Source organism: Eucyclogobius newberryi, unplaced genomic scaffold (genome assembly GCF_026437365.1).
Source record: "Eucyclogobius newberryi isolate DKJ021-1_F unplaced genomic scaffold, fEucNew1.0.hap1 SCAF_46, whole genome shotgun sequence".
NCBI classification, from domain to species: domain Eukaryota; kingdom Metazoa; phylum Chordata; class Actinopteri; order Gobiiformes; family Gobiidae; genus Eucyclogobius; species Eucyclogobius newberryi.
This window is the reverse complement of record NW_027316123.1, coordinates 104,810-123,442: the sequence shown is the minus strand read 5'-3', so window position 1 is coordinate 123,442 and position 18,633 is coordinate 104,810. Positions and strand designations below refer to the sequence as shown.

At 52.2% G+C, this 18,633-nt stretch overlaps 2 non-coding genes across 2 annotated transcripts; both read right to left on the bottom strand.

The window, feature by feature from the left end:
• Positions 1 to 6,598: 6,598 nt before the first annotated feature.
• Positions 6,599 to 6,670, bottom strand: trnaq-cug (transfer RNA glutamine (anticodon CUG)). The gene has a single exon. It is a non-coding gene; the product is annotated as a tRNA-Gln (tRNA).
• An 892-nt stretch (positions 6,671 to 7,562) lies between these two features.
• trnaf-gaa (transfer RNA phenylalanine (anticodon GAA)) lies at positions 7,563 to 7,635 on the bottom strand. Its single transcript has one exon. It is a non-coding gene; the product is annotated as a tRNA-Phe (tRNA).
• Between the last annotated feature and the right edge of the window lie 10,998 nt (positions 7,636 to 18,633).

Here is an 18,633-nt window from a genome sequence, read left to right as displayed (position 1 = left end):
GGAGGTGAAGAGAGGCATAGAAACTTGGCATCAATTTGGGCGCAGCATGCGGAAGTTTGTAATCAACCTTCAGCTTTTCTATGCATCTATAGACTAGCAGGTTGGTTGGTGTCCCTCTAATTGCAATAAGAAATGAAGAAAAACTCTGGATTCAGAGCGCTAACCGCTATACCGTTGAACCACACCTTTCTACAGGATGTCCTGTTTTGAAAATAAGTATGACATTTGATCATTGGGCTATATCAAAGAGAGCAGCATTGAAGTAGGCAAACTTCTGCTTCATGGTTTCATTGTGTGGTGGTCATCACATCTGCCCTACACGCAGAAGGTCTTGGGTACAACATTCAGCGAAACCAAACATGTTACCAAACATGTTCATGCGAACAATGTTCCAACGAAAGCTTGCTGTTTATGTTTTATAGATCCTTTCCAGGCCATTTATGTCCTGATCTCGCAAAATATCCAATCGACCCAGCATTCCTATTCATTGTATTTTTGAGCAAAGACTAACATTCAGGTACACATGCCGAAACCCGGGATTGAACCAGGAATAACGTAGCGAGAAAATGAACTAGTTCTGTGTGTCCTTTTTTCTTTTCTTTTGATTAAACATAAAACAATACAGGACACGACCAGGGAGCAAAAATCGTAATTAAAAGAACTTAATAGTTACATAAAACATATCATAACATGACATAACATAAAAACAAAATCACATTTAAATGAAAATAGGGGGCCTACTTGGTCCAAGTCAATCAAATTAGTGCTTATCCAAATTAAGCCTGAATGTCACTGTTTTCCATTCATCCAATGTCTAATGTCTGTTACTATGTCAGTCAAGTCTTTGATCGTTGGCGTGGTTGGTGTCGAGCATTTCTTTGTGATGGCCTTTTTCTCTACAGCCAAAAGTATGTTCCAAGGGTATCCATTTATTGTGTCCATGGCAGGAGTGTTGAGGCCCAAGTACATAGTTTTAAATTTGAGTGGGATGGCAAAGTGTGATAAAATGTGAATATATGATTGTATTTCTGTGATGTATTTTATCTGCATAATAGTGATATATTATCTGCATCATTAGTCTAAGAGAAGAACGGGTGTGTGAGAAACTGGATTTGTGAAGGGGTCGTAAAGATGGCCAAAGGATGTTTACCCGAGGGGGGGTGATAACCCAGAGGAGTCTGGGTAATGTTTACCCAAGGCTTGATCTCTACGGAAAAATACCAAGTGCCTTGATGTGAGGCTGACCAATGAGAAATGTGACCCGCCTATTCCAGAATATCTAATAAAACCAACCAGCATGGGAAATAACAGGGTGAGACGCGGGGGTGAGACACAGGAGGATCACGTAAGCTGCTTACAACAGCTTGCGTGATCAGTCCCCGCGTTTTCTCCCATGCATGCCATACAAATGTCTGATCTTTCTGTGTCGTTTCATATTCTAAGTTGAATTGTGTTCTCTATGTGTTAAGGAATAGCATCGGGTGTATGTCTCATTTCTTGACATTTTCTGGTCCTATCGAGCCGGATGACAAGCAGCCCCTTCGCGGAGATTGACGGGTGAATCGGTGAAGTCTGTGCACAGCTGAAAGAAGTCCACTTTTCCCGTGGCCGCCCATCGCACCTCATTCTCCGCCAGGAGAGCGCGTCGTTTCGAAGCAGCAGGAGAACACAGGCGACAAAGAAGGTCAGACAAAATTTTGTGTGTGAAAAAGAGTTAGCCATAAAACGTTTTTATGCATTAGTTTGATATTTACTGGAAAAATATTGTAGGCTTATGGACGAGATAAGTTTCTCACATAAAGCAAGGCAGTTAGGTATTACTGAGGAAATACCCAGTTTCAAATTACTGAGGAAATACGCAGTTTAGGTATTACTGAGGAAATACCCAGTTTAATATTACTGAGGAAATATGTGTGAATGTAAGCGCTGTGCACGAGCGAAGTAAGTAAGAGAGAAGTGTGAATGTGTGAATGAGGATTAATAAGTGATTAACTAACGAGTGTGAGAATCACAATTAATCAAGGGTCACAAGGCGTTATTCTGAGAGATCTAAAATTTGCAGTCACGGGTGAATCTTAAACACCACGTTTATGTCCGGAGGAATCTAATAAGGAATTTTCTCTAGAAGCTTGACATTAACCGTGACTGTAAAGCAAGTAGCATTTCTGTCAGACGACCGAGACCACATAATGCCAGAATTATCACCCCAAACTGTAAAAAGACAAAGGAAAAGTTATAGAGGATTTTGGAGGGAGACTTCCAGCGTGCTCAGATGACGTGGCAGAGAGGGGGAGATAAGGGGGGTCAACAAGACAGGAGAATGGGGAGAAAGCACTCAGAGGACGCTCTGAATGAATGAATTAGGAACTAAACTCAGCTGTTTTAAATTTTAGTCTGTAGAACAAATTTAAGGGTTTTGTTTGATTGACAACAATCAATTATAAAGATTTCATTAAACTTGATAAGAGATGAAGATGAATTCAGATTTTTATAGATGGCCAATATTTTGGGGAATGTGATCACAGACAGGACACTTCCTGTCCCCGACATAGATGACAAAAGTTGTGTTTTTACGGTATCGTGTTTTTTTGAGTGCACAGAACAAACCTACGTTTTGTTTTGTTTTATTTTTGGATTTGACAAAAAATATTTTTTGGACTTAATGCATGACTAGATCAAAGTACAGGACGAAAAGACAGAAGTGTTTTTAAATTTAGAATCAAATGCAGGCACAGGCCTGGTGTGATAATGTGGGTAAATTAATGACTACTGATGTTTTTGGACAGTAGAATGGGCAGTAAGTAAAGTGAAAAGTTATATCAGTAACTTATTTATTTGTATTATCATGAGGAAACCTCGTATTGCGATGTAGACGTAAGTGAGGGAATAAGTTAAATAGTGACGTGCCAATGTCCTCCTTGGAAAGACATGAATGGGTCATTAACTAAAGACAACAGGACACCAAGTCATAAAGATAGTCAGAGATAAGGGGCTATTGACTGGCAAAGAATCTGGAGAGGACTCAGGATGGAGCAGATGTCGTTATCTTTACGTATCACAGTGACAATTAACAGCAACTCCACCTCAGGGGGGGTTGACGTGATGGGTAATAGGAAAAGTTAAAATTAACAGGGAAAGAATTTGACATTCTAAAGTAAATACCTGAAGGATTGTTGAGATTCAATCAAGAATTGAATAGATTTAAATAAGACAATATCATCTAAATTTAGACGCTATAGAAGTTATGAAAACCAGTGATAATAGGACTTAAACATTATAGGACTCAGGACGGAGGCAAGAGATGGTTAGACTGATAAAATGACGTGCCTTATGGATAAGGGGAAGGTTTAGAATCATTTTGATTGTTAATACACATATAGACTTGCTAGAACAAACTAATACACAATGTTTGTAAAGCACCACATGAGCAGGTGTGAGAGATTGAGTTTGAATCTCACCTGAAGCACATATAAAAGATTAGCACATATTACATTAGATGTGTGACTTTATGCAGGCCACACAAACAGAGGAGATGTGAAATTATTAATTATGTGAAGAATTCTAAGTTGTGAACTGACCCTTATGGCCAGCTCAACGGGGGAATTATTGAGATAATTATTATTGTTTGATGTATTTGTAGTTGTATTGCACATACACACACACATACATACATACGCGCGCACACATGGACAACCAAACATTTAGAGTTTGAAACTTTTAGAGTTTGAAACAAATGGTGGTAAAACAGATTTACAAGTTACAGATCGCAGAGGCAGTGTCGGATTACAGACACACAGGGTGGGGGCCCAGCGCCGTGGAAGGGGGGCTCAGCCAGGGATGTGACCACTGAACTGTGAAAAGTCAAGAGGTGACATTGCGGAGTGGAGTGACAGACGCAATTCCATCTCTTCCTTGATTACATCCTGGATTAGTGAACGTTGTAAACTATCTGGATTATTGAATTTTGGTTAAATGTAGAAGTTTGAGAAATGGGCAAAGCCATATCTCAAAAAGGAGGGCTATTGTACGTGTAAACAAATATTCCGAATCAAAAATTACTAAAAAAAAAATTGTAAACAAGAAAACTGAAATACACTGAATTGTCGAAAAGACTTTATCACCGCAGAGAACGTGTTGGAGATGTGGTGTTTACAGAAACGAGCCAAGTGGACGAGCAAGGTGGACGGAGCCACATCGTGTCGTCCTCACACCGACCATTGGAGGGACGAGAACATGGGTGCTCTCATGGGAAAGTGAGAGAAATGTCTGGACAACACAGCGGCAGATCCTTAACATCGCAGACGCAGGACTTTGTTTGTATTCTTCGTTTCTGTATGCAGAGACGACAGACAGATTCGTGTAGGCAAAGTACTATACTCTGCTACGATGAACGAGAGCCAGAGGCTACGGTGCGCAGAGTACCATACTCTGTGAAAAAGAATCAACGAGTTATCATCATCAAGTGATGACGGTAATATGGGTGCTGAACACCTGTATTATGCACCGGACAATCGGGACAATCGGGACAATCGATCAACATACACAACTGTGTATACCGGGAAATGAAACATACACAGACCTGGAATAGAGGGAAGCAAATAAGTGATCAACTTGAAAGGTTATGAAATGCATGATGTGTAATAATGTACAATGTATAATTGACATGACAGAGGCTGAAGAAACACAATGGCATATTATACAGCCACTGTTGTTTGCACGAACAGAGTGTATTTTTTATCTGCTACAACATAACTACATGTAATGTTAATGAGATTATGAATTGAGATGGGAAATGTACCAGTTCATATGTGTCATAGGTGTGACCGAAGCGAGCAGCGGGAGGAGGTCTCTTAAGAAACCAAGCAAGGACGTATGGTGATGTGGGGACACTTGTGGGACGTTGTGCCTATGTATCGCTTTTGTGATCAGCATCACCCAGAACCATACCGCAGGGTCAAGGGCGAGAGGTTAGTGGACAATCTGGTCCCAGTAGCACCTGATACTACGTATTTGATTCTATTGGGGTGTCCAGAGAGGTCCCTGACGAGTCAAAGTGACTGACCAGAGAGCAGCGGGTTTAAGGGCTTTCCGCTTGTACTTCTATATTTCCCATCACACCGCACAAAATATAGACAAGATAAATTGTCTGTTTGTCAAATTACAGAGATTGACCAATCTGACTCAAAATTTAGGACAGTAATGCTGTAGAAATGTTGTGGGCCGAGAGAAAAGAAGTGTGTTCAATGTTGAGAAATGTGCATAGACTTTTTGAGTGTAAAAGTGTCATTTTAACACCTATATGAAAGACATGTTGAAAACTGAAAAGAGTAATGTGTTTGGCATATGAGACAGTAGACTAATGCTTTGATAAACAGGAGGGAAATGTGATAAAATGTGAATATATGATTATATTTCTGTGATGTATTTTATCTGCATAATAGTGATATATTATCTGCATCATTAGTCTAAGAGAAGAACGGGTGTGTGACAAACTGGATTTGTGAAGGGGTCGTAAAGATGGCCAAAGGATGTTTACCAGAGGGGGGGTGATAACCCAGAGGAGTCTGGGTAATGTTTACCCAAGGCTTGATCTCTACGGAAAAATACCAAGTGCCTTGATGTGAAGCTGACCAATGAGAAATGTGACCCGCCTATTCCAGAATATCTAATAAAACCAACCAGCATGGGAAATAACAGGGTGAGACGCGGGGGTGAGACGCAGGAGGATCACGTAAGCTGCTTACAACAGCTTGCGTGATCAGTCCCCGCGTTTTCTCCCATGCATGCCATACAAATGTCTGATCTTTCTGTGTCGTTTCATATTCTAAGTTGAATTGTGTTCTCTATGTGTTAAGGAATAGCATCGGGTGTATGTCTCATTTCTTGACACAAAGTCAAAAACAGTCTGCAGTGCCCTGTGAATTTCAGTCCATTATTTTTGAGCAACAGCACAGCCCCAAAACACCTGATAGTGGTTTGCCTGCTGGGTTCTCCAGCAGTTAGCATTTCCTTGTGAATAATGGGCACTTTGACATGGTGTGGTGAAAAAACATATTTTTCCCCTTCAGGCATGTGATTTTGTGGTCTTCCTTAGGGCTGTTCCTACATTTCCACACTCTTGGTCAGACAAAACCAGGTTAACTTCTCGTTCCCATTGGTTTAGAATATACTTAGCAGAACGTTGTCCAGATTACCAATGCATTGAGATCATTTAGAAATGATTCCCCTCGCAAGTTCTGATTGATTGGTTTCAACAAAGATTACTGTCAGAGGATTATAGTGGTCATTTCTTTGTTTCATTTCTTGCTTATAATAAGTCCTATAAAAGTCCTGTCTCTCCAAGTCAAAGGATTCCTTCAACACATCAATGCTTTTCATTTGAGTTTCTTTTGCAATGCGGTGAAACGTTTACGCCTTTTGTAATCCAGGCGTTGAATCATAAGCTTGGTCATAAGAAAACCAACACCAGATTTTAACAGCTTTGTTTAGTTTGTATGCTTTGGTTGGCTCCTTTCAGGGGGTAAGCACAGATTTTACCCAAAGATTCTTCTTGTTTCTGCACTTTTTCAAAAGAGTAACGCTGCTCTCGGGGCACTCAAGGTTCCACCGAGATTTGAACTCGGATCGCTGGATTCAGAGTCCAGAGTGCTAACCATTACACCATGGAACCGCAGACTGGTCATTGGAAGGATAACTTTCATCCAAATCTATAAGTCTTTACATCAATCATCCCTTGCCAAAAAAATGAGAAACAAGGAGTGCAAACAGTGCAAATAATCTTGATGTGCAGCAATACTTTTCCCTCTCTTAATGCAAAGTGTAGCAGCAGTAAACTTGAGGGGGAAAGGTATGGGTTTGAGGGCTCTTCTTGTGGGCTTTTCTGTCCTTGTAAATATTTTTCATAGACAAAAGAGTAGGCATTTCCTGTTTACTAAACAGGCCCTTTGACCAAGGAAGCCGCAGCGCCATAATGATTTCCTGGTTTCCTTACATAATTAGATACAGTGGTTACTTCTGTGATTGTATTTCTTGCTTGCTCTGGCAAGGTGCGCAGTCGTCCCTGGGTGGGCTCCAACCACCAACCTTTCGGTTAACAGCCGAACGCGCTAGCCGATTGCGCCACAGAGATGCATATCCATAAAAGACTTGTCCCTCTAATTGCAATAAGAAATGAAGAAAAACTCTGGATTCAGAGCGCTAACCGCTATACCGTTGAACCACACCTTTCTACAGGATATCCTGTTTTGAAAATAAGTATGACATTTGATCATTGGGCTATATCAAAGAGAGCAGCATTGAAGTAGGCAAACTTCTGCTTCATGGTTTCATTGTGTGGTGGTCATCACATCTGCCCTACACGCAGAAGGTCTTGGGTACAACATTCAGCGAAACCAAACATGTTACCAAACATGTTCATGCTAACAATGTTCCAACGAAAGCTTGCTGTTTATGTTTTATAGATCCTTTCCAGGCCATTTATGTCCTGATCTCGCAAAATATCCAATAGACCCAGCATTCCTATTCATTGTATTTTTGAGCAAAGACTAACATTCAGGTACACCTGCCGAAACCCCGGATTGAACCAGGGACCTTTAGATATTCAGTCTAACGCTCTCCCAACTGAGCTATTTCAGCTACTTTATCGAATAAATTAGGCAAGGGAGGGAAACGTGTGGCATAACGTAGCGAGAAAATGAACTATTTCTGTGTGTCCTTTTTTCTTTTCTTTTGATTAAACATAAAACAATACAGGACACGACCAGGGAGCAAAAATTGTAATTAAAAGAACTTAATAGTTACATAAAACATAACATAACATAACATAACATAACATAAAATAAAAACAAAATCACCTTTAAATGAAAATAGGGGCCTACTTGGTCCAAGTCAATAAAATTAGTGCTTATCCAAATTAAGCCTGAATGTCACTGTTTTCCATTCATCCAATGTCTAATGTCTGTTACTATGTCAGTCAAGTCTTTGATCGTTGGCGTGGTTGGTGTCGAGCATTTCTTTGTGATGGCCTTTTTCTCTACAGCCAAAACTATGTTCCAAGGGTATCCATTTATTGTGTCCATGGCAGGAGTGTTGAGGCCCAAGTACATAGTTTTAAATTTGAGTGGGATGGCAAAGTCAAAAACAGTCTGCAGTGCCCTGTGAATTTCAGTCCATTATTTTTGAGCAACACCACAGCCCCAAAACACCTGATAGTGGTTTGCCTGCTGGGTTCTCCAGCAGTTAGCATTTCCTTGTGAATAATGGGCACTTTGACATGGTGTGGTGAAAAAAACATATTTTTCCCCTTCAGGCATGTGATTTTGTGGTCTTCCTCAGGGCTGTTCCTACATTTCCACACTCTTGGTCAGACAAAACCAGGTTAACCCTTTAGGCGCCAGAGATTATGGATGAAATAAATGTATAAATAAAAAACTTCCTGAGATACAGAGAACTGAAGCCGGGGCACAGCTCTGGGTCGGCAGTGCCCCTGGAGGCCCGTAGAAGCTCCACACTCCAGTTGATTCTTGGATAAAAGTGCACCCAGCCGGTCTCGAACTCGCGTGAGGCGGAGCAGGGTTCACACACCCCGCACACGGCCAGACTTTGCCCGGCCAGGGAGCACCTTCTGCGGGTCGGAGGCTCCGGGTCGGAGCCCCTGGAGCCTGGAGCCCTCACTGGGCCCCGAACTCGGCTGCCGGAGGCAGTGCAGTGCCTCATGGATAAAGGTGCACCCAGCCGGTCTCGAACTCGCGTGAGGCGGAGCAGGGTTCACCCACCCCGCACACGGCCAGACTTTGCCCGGCCAGGGAGCACCTTCTGCGGGTCGGAGGCTCCGGGTCGGAGCCCCTGGAGCCTGGAGCCCTCACTGGGCCCCGAACTCGGCTGCCGGAGGCAGTGCAGTGCCTCATGGATAAAGGTGCACCCAGCCGGTCTCGAACTCGCGTGAGGCGGAGCAGGGTTCACCCACCCCGCACACGGCCAGACTTTGCCCGGCCAGGGAGCACCTTCTGCGGGTCGGAGGCTCCGGGTCGGAGCCCCTGGAGCCTGGAGCCCTCACTGGGCCCCGAACTCGGCTGCCGGAGGCAGTGCAGTGCCTCATGGATAAAGGTGCACCCAGCCGGTCTCGAACTCGCGTGAGGCGGAGCAGGGTTCACCCACCCCGCACACGGCCAGACTTTGCCCGGGGAAGGGCCACTCTGGCTGGGCATGGCCTCCGCTGAGCACCCCCTGGAGCCCCCGGAGCACCTCCAGAGCCACCCCCCACTCTCCCCAGACTCTGCCCGGGGAAGGGCCACTCTGGCTGGGCATGGCCTCCGCCGAGCACCCCCTGGAACCCCTGGAGCCCCTCCAGAGCCACCCCCCACTCCTCCAGACTCACCCCGGGGAAGGGCCACTCTGGCTGGGCATGGCCCCCACTGAGCACCCCCTGGAACCCCTGGAGCCCCCGGAGCACCTCCAGAGCCACCCCCCACTCTCCCCAGATTCTGCCCGGGGAAGGGCCACTCTGGCTGGGCATGGCCTCCACTGAGCACCCCCTGGAGCCCCCGGAGCACCTCCAGAGCCACCCCCCACTCTCCCCAGACTCTGCCCGGGGAAGGGCCACTCTGGCTGGGCATGGCCTCCGCCGAGCACCCCCTGGAAACCCTGGAGCCCCTCCAGAGCCACCCCCCACTCCTTCAGACTCACCCCGGGGAAGGGCCACTCTGGCTGGGCATGGCCCCCACTGAGCACCCCCTGGAACCCCTGGAGCCCCCGGAGCACCTCCAGAGCCACCCCCCACTCTCCCCAGATTCTGCCCGGGGAAGGGCCACTCTGGCTGGGCATGGCCTCCGCCGAGCACCCCCTGGAACCCCTGGAGCCCCTCCAGAGCCACCCCCCACTCCTCCAGACTCACCCAGGGGAAGGGCCACTCTGGCTGGGCATGGCCTCCGCCGAGCACCCCCTGGAACCCCTGGAGCCCCTCCAGAGCCACCCCGCATTCCCCCAAACTCAGTCTGGGGACGGGCCACTCGGGCTGGGCATGGCCTCCGCCGAGCACCCCCCTGGAACCCCTGGAGCCCCTCCAGAGCCACCCCGCATTCCCCCAAACTCAGTCTGGGGACGGGCCACTCGGGCTGGGCATGGCCTCCGCCGAGCACCCCCTGGAACCCCTGGAGCCCCTCCAGAGCCACCCCCCACTCCTCCAGACTCACCCCGGGGAAGGGCCACTCTGGCTGGGCATGGCCCCCACTGAGCACCCCCTGGAACCCTTGGAGCCCCCGGAGCACCTCCAGAGCCACCCCCCACTCTCCCCAGATTCTGCCCGGGGAAGGGCCACTCTGGCTGGGCATGGCCTCCGCCGAGCACCCCCTGGAACCCCTGGAGCCCCTCCAGAGCCACCCCGCATTCCCCCAAACTCAGTCTGGGGACGGGCCACTCTTCCCCGGGTTGCAGGCTCTGGGACTCCGGGGATGACCACCGGGGACCAGGCCCTCCCTTCGAACCCGGGGACCCACACTTAAGCACCCCCACACGGGCTACACACCCTTGGTTCAGCCCCCTGGAGGTCCGTGCCCTTGGTACTATACCATGGAAGTCCGTGCCCTTGGTACTCTGACTGGAGTACCAAGGGAACGGCCCAGCACTCACCACAGAGGCTCGCGCCGGCCCCGGCCCACCTTTCGTCCCCGGGTACCCACACTTAAGCACCCCCACACGAGCTACACACCCTTGGTGCAGCCCCCTGGAAGTCCGTGCCCTTGGTACTCTGAGCCACTTTAAAAGATAAAAAGCACCAGGACCCCAAGGCCCTGGCTCCCCTGTCCCCTACACCACACTTGGAGGCAGGGCCCTTGCCCTCCACTGGCTGCCCCCGCGCCCAATGTACTCCATAACCGAAGAAGAGAGGGGGGACCCGGAGGCCGGCCTACTAGGGTAACAGGTTTAATTTAGAGCCGGGGCTCTGGACCACAAATGCCTACAACCCCGCAGTGCGCAGGAGCCTTCGAAGCTGGATGAAACCAGAACGGGGCCCTACGATGGCGGTGACCAGCCACAGTTGATAGCAAAGTGAGCCCTGGACAGGCGCTGCATTTGACAAACTCAGAGACGAGGAAGGGACCGGAGTCGGACCAAATATATCATCTGGCGCTGTGTCCAGCGTGAGGGTGAGCCAGCGCAAATCAGGACCACAAATGCCTACAACCCCGCAGTGCGCAGGAGCCTTCGAAGCTGGATGAAACCAGAACGGGGCCCTACGATGGCGGTGACCAGCCACAGTTGATAGCAAAGTGAGCCCTGGACAGGCGCTGCATTTGACAAACTCAGAGACGAGGAAGGGACCGGAGTCGGACCAAATATATCATCTGGCGCTGTGTCCAGCGTGAGGGTGAGCCAGCGCAAATCAGGACCACAAATGCCTACAACCCCGCAGTGCGCAGGAGCCTTCGAAGCTGGATGAAACCAGAACGGGGCCCTACGATGGCGGTGACCAGCCACAGTTGATAGCAAAGTGAGCCCTGGACAGGCGCTGCATTTGACAAACTCAGAGACGAGGAAGGGACCGGAGTCGGACCAAAAGTATGCGCCGGCCCTGCCCCCCGCCCCGCGCAGAGCCATCGGACACGTTGAGGCTGAAGGGGACTGGCGCAGAGCCCTTGGGCCCAGGGGCAAAGCGCAGCCATCATCCTTCAAGCCGCGCCTCCTGCTGCGCGGGGGTGAGTGACAATGGGCCCGGACTGTGTTCCCACCGGACGCGTTGAGGCTGAAGGGGACTGGCTCAGAGCACCTGGCACAGGGGCTAAGCACAGCCATCATCCTTCAAGCCGCGCGTCCTTCAGTGCGGGGGTGAGTGACGGTCCCATCTCCGGAGACAAGGGGCCAGGCGCGGGGGAAGCCAGTCAGACTGACGCCCCGCGCCTGGTGGGACCTCTGTCTCGGCCTCGCTTCCAACGTGTCCGGCGTGAGGTTAGCCGGAGCAAACCACAGCCGCAAAATGTAAACAAAACCGCAGTGCGCAGGAGCCTTCGAAGCTGGATAAAACCAGAATGGGGCCCTACGATGGCGGGTCATGTGTGCCCGTCGACCAAGCTCCTTGTCTGGTATACATAGAACCATGATTTGTACCATTTTCATGGTTGATTCATGCTCACGCGAGTTCGAGACCGGCTGGGTGCACTTTTATCCATGAGGCACTGCACTGCCTCCGGCAGCCGAGTTCGGGGCCCGGTGAGGGCTCCAGGCTCCAGGGGCTCCGACCCGGAGCCTCCGACCCGCAGAAGGTGCTCCCTGGCCGGGCAAAGTCTGGCCGTGTGCGGGGTGGATGGCCCTGGGTCTGGGCGAAGCTAAGATCACGGAGCGGGTCACCTCCGCGTACAGCCCGTGGTCAGCGTGACACTGTGCTCTGCCCCGAGCAATCAGAGCAAACAGCAAGCTTCTGGAAGTGCCCGCGAGTCTGGTAAAATCAAGCCGAAAATAGACCCTCTCATGCCCGGTCTGAGCGGCGCTTAGAGCGCGGAGGAGCGCGGAGCGCGGGGCTCCATTCAGAGGCTCCGTGATCCGCCTTACAACCAGCTCTCACCTCCACGTACAGCCCGTGGTCAGCGTGACACTGTGCTCTGCCCCGAGCAATCAGAGCAAACAGCAAGCTTCTGGAAGTGCCCGCGAGTCTGGTAAAATCAAGCCGAAAATAGACCCTCTCATGCCCGGTCTGAGCGGCGCTTAGAGCGCGGAGGAGCGCGGAGCGCGGGGCTCCATTCAGAGGCTCCGTGATCCGACGCTCACCTCCGCACCTCCGAACCATGACTTGAGATTACGGCTGTGAAGGAGCCTTGGAAGCTGGATAAAACCAGAACGGGGCCCATCGATCGCGGTTCTCGTGTGTCCGTCAAACGAGCTCCTCCCCCGGTAGCCGCACAACCAGGAAATGTACCTGTTTCGATTGCGAAAAACGTCATTCTCAAAAACCGCCCGCCCGTCCCTCCCAGCATTACCATTTTGCACATCCCGCGTGAGAGCAGCGTAGGAATTTCTCGGGAGCAGCGTGATTTAGCCCGGGACTCTTGAGCTGAACGCTTATTTCCACGAGCCCAAAAAATGACTAAGTCCAACGGTATATAGTGTACTATTGCCGAAAAACGACAGAGTCGCTCGGGTATAGTGTACTATTGCCGAAAAATGACAGAGTCTTTTCAGGTATAGTGTACTATTTCGGTTTTTACTCTAAGTCCCTCAGGGGCATATGGTGCTATACTATGATGGTCAGATCACCTCCAGGCCCCAGGGGAGTGCTTTTCTGGGGGCAAACAGTGCACTGATGATGGGGGATTATTTCATTTTGCTCATTTTGGTGTTTTTTCACATTTTAACCCATTTTCACCCCTTTTGCTCACAACTTCATACTACGGCCCGGAAAAACGACAGAGTCCCTCGGGTATAGTGTACTATTGCCGAAAAACGACAGAGTCTTTTCAGGCATAGTGTACTATTTCGGTTTTTACTCTAAGTCCCTCAGGGGCATATGGTGCTATACTCTGATGGTCAGATCACCTCCAGGCCCCAGGGGAGTGCTTTTCTGGGGGCAAACAGTGCACTGATGATGGGGGATTATTTCATTTTGCTCATTTTGGTGTTTTTTCACATTTTAACCCATTTTCACCCCTTTTGCTCACAACTTCATACTACGGCCCGGAAAAACGACAGAGTCGCTCGGGTATAGTGTACTATTGCCGAAAAATGACAGAGTCTTTTCAGGTATAGTGTACTATTTCGGTTTTTACTCTAAGTCCCTCAGGGGCATATGGTGCTATACTATGATGGTCAGATCACCTCCAGGCCCCAGGGGAGTGCTTTTCTGGGGGCAAACAGTGCACTGATGATGGGGGATTATTTCATTTTGCTCATTTTGGTGTTTTTTCACATTTTAACCCATTTTCACCCCTTTTGCTCACAACTTCATACTACGGCCCGGAAAAACGACAGTCGCTCGGGTATAGTGTACTATTGCCGAAAAATGACAGAGTCTTTTCAGGTATAGTGTACTATTTCGGTTTTTACTCTAAGTCCCTCAGGGGCATATGGTGCTATACTATGATGGTCAGATCACCTCCAGGCCCCAGGGGAGTGCTTTTCTGGGGGCAAACAGTGCACTGATGATGGGGGATTATTTCATTTGGCTCATTTTGGTGTTTTTTCACATTTTAACCCATTTTCACCCCTTTTGCTCACAACTTCATACTACGGCCCGGAAAAACGACAGAGTCGCTTGGGTATAGTGTACTATTGCCGAAAAATGACAGAGTCTTTTCAGGTATAGTGTACTATTTCGGTTTTTACTCTAAGTCCCTCAGGGGCATATGGTGCTATACTATGATGGTCAGATCACCTCCAGGCCCCAGGGGAGTGCTTTTCTGGGGTCAAACAGTGCACTGATGATGGGGGATTATTTCATTTTGCTCATTTTGGTGTTTTTTCACATTTTAACCCATTTTCACCCCTTTTGCTCACAACTTCATACTACGGCCCGGAAAAACGACAGAGTCGCTCGGGTATAGTGTACTATTGCCGAAAAATGACAGAGTCTTTTCAGGTATAGTGTACTATTTCGGTTTTTACTCTAAGTCCCTCAGGGGCATATGGTGCTATACTATGATGGTCAGATCACCTCCAGGCCCCAGGGGAGTGCTTTTCTGGGGTCAAACAGTGCACTGATGATGGGGGATTATTTCATTTTGCTCATTTTGGTGTTTTTTTCACATTTTAACCCATTTTCACCCCTTTTGCTCACAACTTCATACTACGGCCCGGGAAAACGACAGAGTCGATGGGCATAGTGTACTATTGCCGAAAAATGACAGAGTCTTTTCGGGAATAGTGTACTATTTCGGTTTTTACTCTAAGTCCCTCAGGGGCATATGGTGCTATACTCTGATGGTCAGATCACCTCCAGGCCCCAGGGGAGTGCTTTTCTGGGGTCAAACAGTGCACTGATGATGGGGGATTATTTCATTTTGCTCATTTTGGTGTTTTTTCACATTTTAACCCATTTTCACCCATTTTGCTCACCCCGCACTCTGCCGCATATGAGGCCGGGGAAGGGCCACTCTGGCTGGGCATGGCCTCCGCTGAGCACCCCCTGGAACCCCTGGAGCCCCCGGAGCACCTCCAGAGCCACCCCCCACTCCTCCAGACTCTGCCCGGGGAAGGGCCACTCTGGCTGGGCATGGCCTCCACTGAGCACCCCCTGGAGCCCCCGGAGCACCTCCAGAGCCACCCCCCACTCTCCCCAGACTATGCCCGGGGAAGGGCCACTCTGGCTGGGCATGGCCTCCGCCGAGCACCCCCTGGAACCCCTGGAGCTCCTCCAGAGCCACCCCCCACTCCTCCAGACTCACCCCGGGGAAGGGCCACTCTGGCTGGGCATGGCCTCCACTGAGCACCCCCTGGAGCCCCCGGAGCACCTCCAGAGCCACCCCCCACTCTCCCCAGATTCTGCCCGGAGAAGGGCCACTCTGGCTGGGCATGGCCTCCGCTGAGCACCCCCTGGAGCCCCCGGAGCACCTCCAGAGCCACCCCCCACTCTCCCCAGACTCACCCCAGGGAAGGGCCACTCTGGCTGGGCATGGCCTCCGCTGAGCACCCCCTGGAACCCCTGGAGCCCCCGGAGCACCTCCAGAGCCACCCCCCACTCCTCCAGACTCTGCCCGGGGAAGGGACACTCTGGCTGGGCATGGCCTCCACTGAGCACCCCCTGGAGCCCCCGGAGCACCTCCAGAGCCACCCCCCACTCTCCCCAGACTATCCCCGGGGAAGGGCCACTCTGGCTGGGCATGGCCTCCGCCGAGCACCCCCTGGAGCCCCCGGAGCACCTCCAGAGCCACCCCCCACCCCTCCAGACTCTGCCCGGGGAAGGGACACTCTGGCTGGGCATGGCCTCCACTGAGCACCCCCTGGAGCCCCCGGAGCACCTCCAGAGCCACCCCCCACTCTCCCCAGACTATGCCCGGGGAAGGGCCACTCTGGCTGGGCATGGCCTCCACTGAGCACCCCCTGGAGCCCCCGGAGACCCTCCAGAGCCAACCCCCACTCTCCCCAGACTCACCCCGGGGAAGGTCCACTCTGGCTGGGCATGGCCTCCGCCGAGCACCCCCTGGAGCCCCCGGAGCACCCCCAGGGCCACCCCCCCACTCCACCAGACTCAGCCCCGACCCGGGCACACTCTTCCCCGGGTCCTGGGCTCCGGGACTCCGGGGATGACCACCGGGGACCAGGCTCTCCCTCCGAACCCGGGGACCCACCCTTAAGCACCCCCTCGCGGGCTAAACCCCTTAGGGGCAGCCGCCTGGAAGCCCGTGCCCTTGGTACTCTTAACCACACTTTGAAATTTTTCGAGTATAGTGTACTATTTCGGTTTTTACTCTAAGTCCCTCAGGGGCATAGTGTACTATACTATGATGGTCAGATCACCTCCAGGCCCCAGGGGAGTGCTTTTCTGGGGTCAAACAGTGCACTGATGATGGGGGATTATTTCATTTTGCTCATTTTGGTGTTTTTTCACATTTTAACCCATTTTCACCCCTTTTGCTCACAACTTCGTACTACGGCCCGGAAAAACGACAGAGTCGATGGGTATAGTGTACTATTGCCGAAAAATGACAGAGTCTTTTCGGGTATAGTGTACTATTTCGGTTTTTACTCTAAGTCCCTCAGGGGCATAGGGTGCTATACTATGATGGTCAGATCACCTCCAGGCCCCAGGGGAGTGCTTTTCTGGGGGCAAACAGTGCACTGATGATGGGGGATTATTTCATTTTGCTCATTTTGGTGATTTTTCACATTTTAACCCATTTTCACCCATTTTGCTCACCCCGCACTCTGCCGCATATGAGGCCGGGGAAGGGCCACTCTGGCTGGGCATGGCCTCCGCTGAGCACCCCCTGGAGCCCCTGGAGCCCCCGGAGACCCTCCAGAGCCACCCCCCACTCCTCCAGACTCACCCCGGGGAAGGGACACTCTGGCTGGGCATGGCCTCCGCCGAGCAGCCCCTGGAGCCCCCGGAGACCCTCCAGAGCCACCCCCCACTCTCCCCAGACTCACCCCGGGGAAGGTCCACTCTGGCTGGGCATGGCCTCCACCAAGCACCCCCTGGAGCCCCCCGGAGCACCTCCAGAGCCACCCCCCACTCCTCCAGACTCACCCCGGGGAAGGGACACTCTACCTGGGCATGGCCTCCACTGAGCACCCCCTGGAGCCCCCGGAGCACCTCCAGAGCCACCCCCCACTCTCCCCAGACTATGCCCGGGGAAGGGCCACTCTGGCTGGGCATGGCCTCCGCCGAGCACCCCCTGGAGCCCCCGGAGCACCTCCAGAGCCACCCCCCACTCCTCCAGACTCTGCCCGGGGAAGGGACACTCTGGCTGGGCATGGCCTCCACTGAGCACCCCCTGGAGCCCCCGGAGACCCTCCAGAGCCACCCCCCACTCTCCCCAGACTATGCCCGGGGAAGGGCCACTCTGGCTGGGCATGGCCTCCACTGAGCACCCCCTGGAGCCCCCGGAGCACCTCCAGAGCCACCCCCCACTCTCCCCAGACTATGCCCGGGGAAGGGCCACTCTGGCTGGGCATGGCCTCCGCCGAGCACCCCCTGGAACCCCTGGAGCTCCTCCAGAGCCACCCCCCACTCCTCCAGACTCACCCCGGGGAAGGGCCACTCTGGCTGGGCATGGCCTCCACTGAGCACCCCCTGGAGCCCCCGGAGCACCTCCAGAGCCACCCCCCACTCTCCCCAGACTATGCCCGGGGAAGGGCCACTCTGGCTGGGCATGGCCCCCACTGAGCACCCCCTGGAACCCCTGGAGCCCCCGGAGCACCTCCAGAGCCACCCCCCACTCCTCCAGACTCTGCCCGGGGAAGGGCCACTCTGGCTGGGCATGGCCTCCACTGAGCACCCCCTGGAGCCCCCGGAGCACCTCCAGAGCCACCCCCCACTCTCCCCAGACTATGCCCGGGGAAGGGCCACTCTGGCTGGTCATGGCCTCCACTGAGCACCCCCTGGAGCCCCCGGAGCACCTCCAGAGCCACCCCCCACTCTCCCCAGACTATGCCCGGGGAAGGGCCACTCTGGCTGGGCATGGCCTCCGCCGAGCACCCCCTGGAACCCCTGGAGCCCCTCCAGAGCCACCCCCCACTCCTCCAGACTCACCCCGGGGAAGGGCCACTCTGGCTGGGCATGGCCTCCACTGAGCACCCCCTGGAGCCCCCGGAGCACCTCCAGAGCCACCCCCCACTCTCCCCAGACTATGCCCGGGGAAGGGCCACTCTGGCTGGGCATGGCCTCCGCCGAGCACACCCTGGAACCCCTGGAGCTCCTCCAGAGCCACCCCCCACTCTCCCCAGACTCACCCCGGGGAAGGGCCACTCTGGCTGGGCATGGTCTCCACCAAGCACCCCCTGGAGCCCCCGGAGCACCTCCAGAGCCACCCCCCACTCCTCCAGACTCACCCCGGGGAAGGGACACTCTGGCTGGGCATGGCCTCGGCCGAGCACCCCCTGGAGCCCCCGGAGCACCCCCAGAGCCACCCCCCACTCTCCCCAGACTCACCCCGGGGAAGGGACACTCTGGCTGGGCATGGCCTCCACTGAGCACCCCCTGGAGCCCCC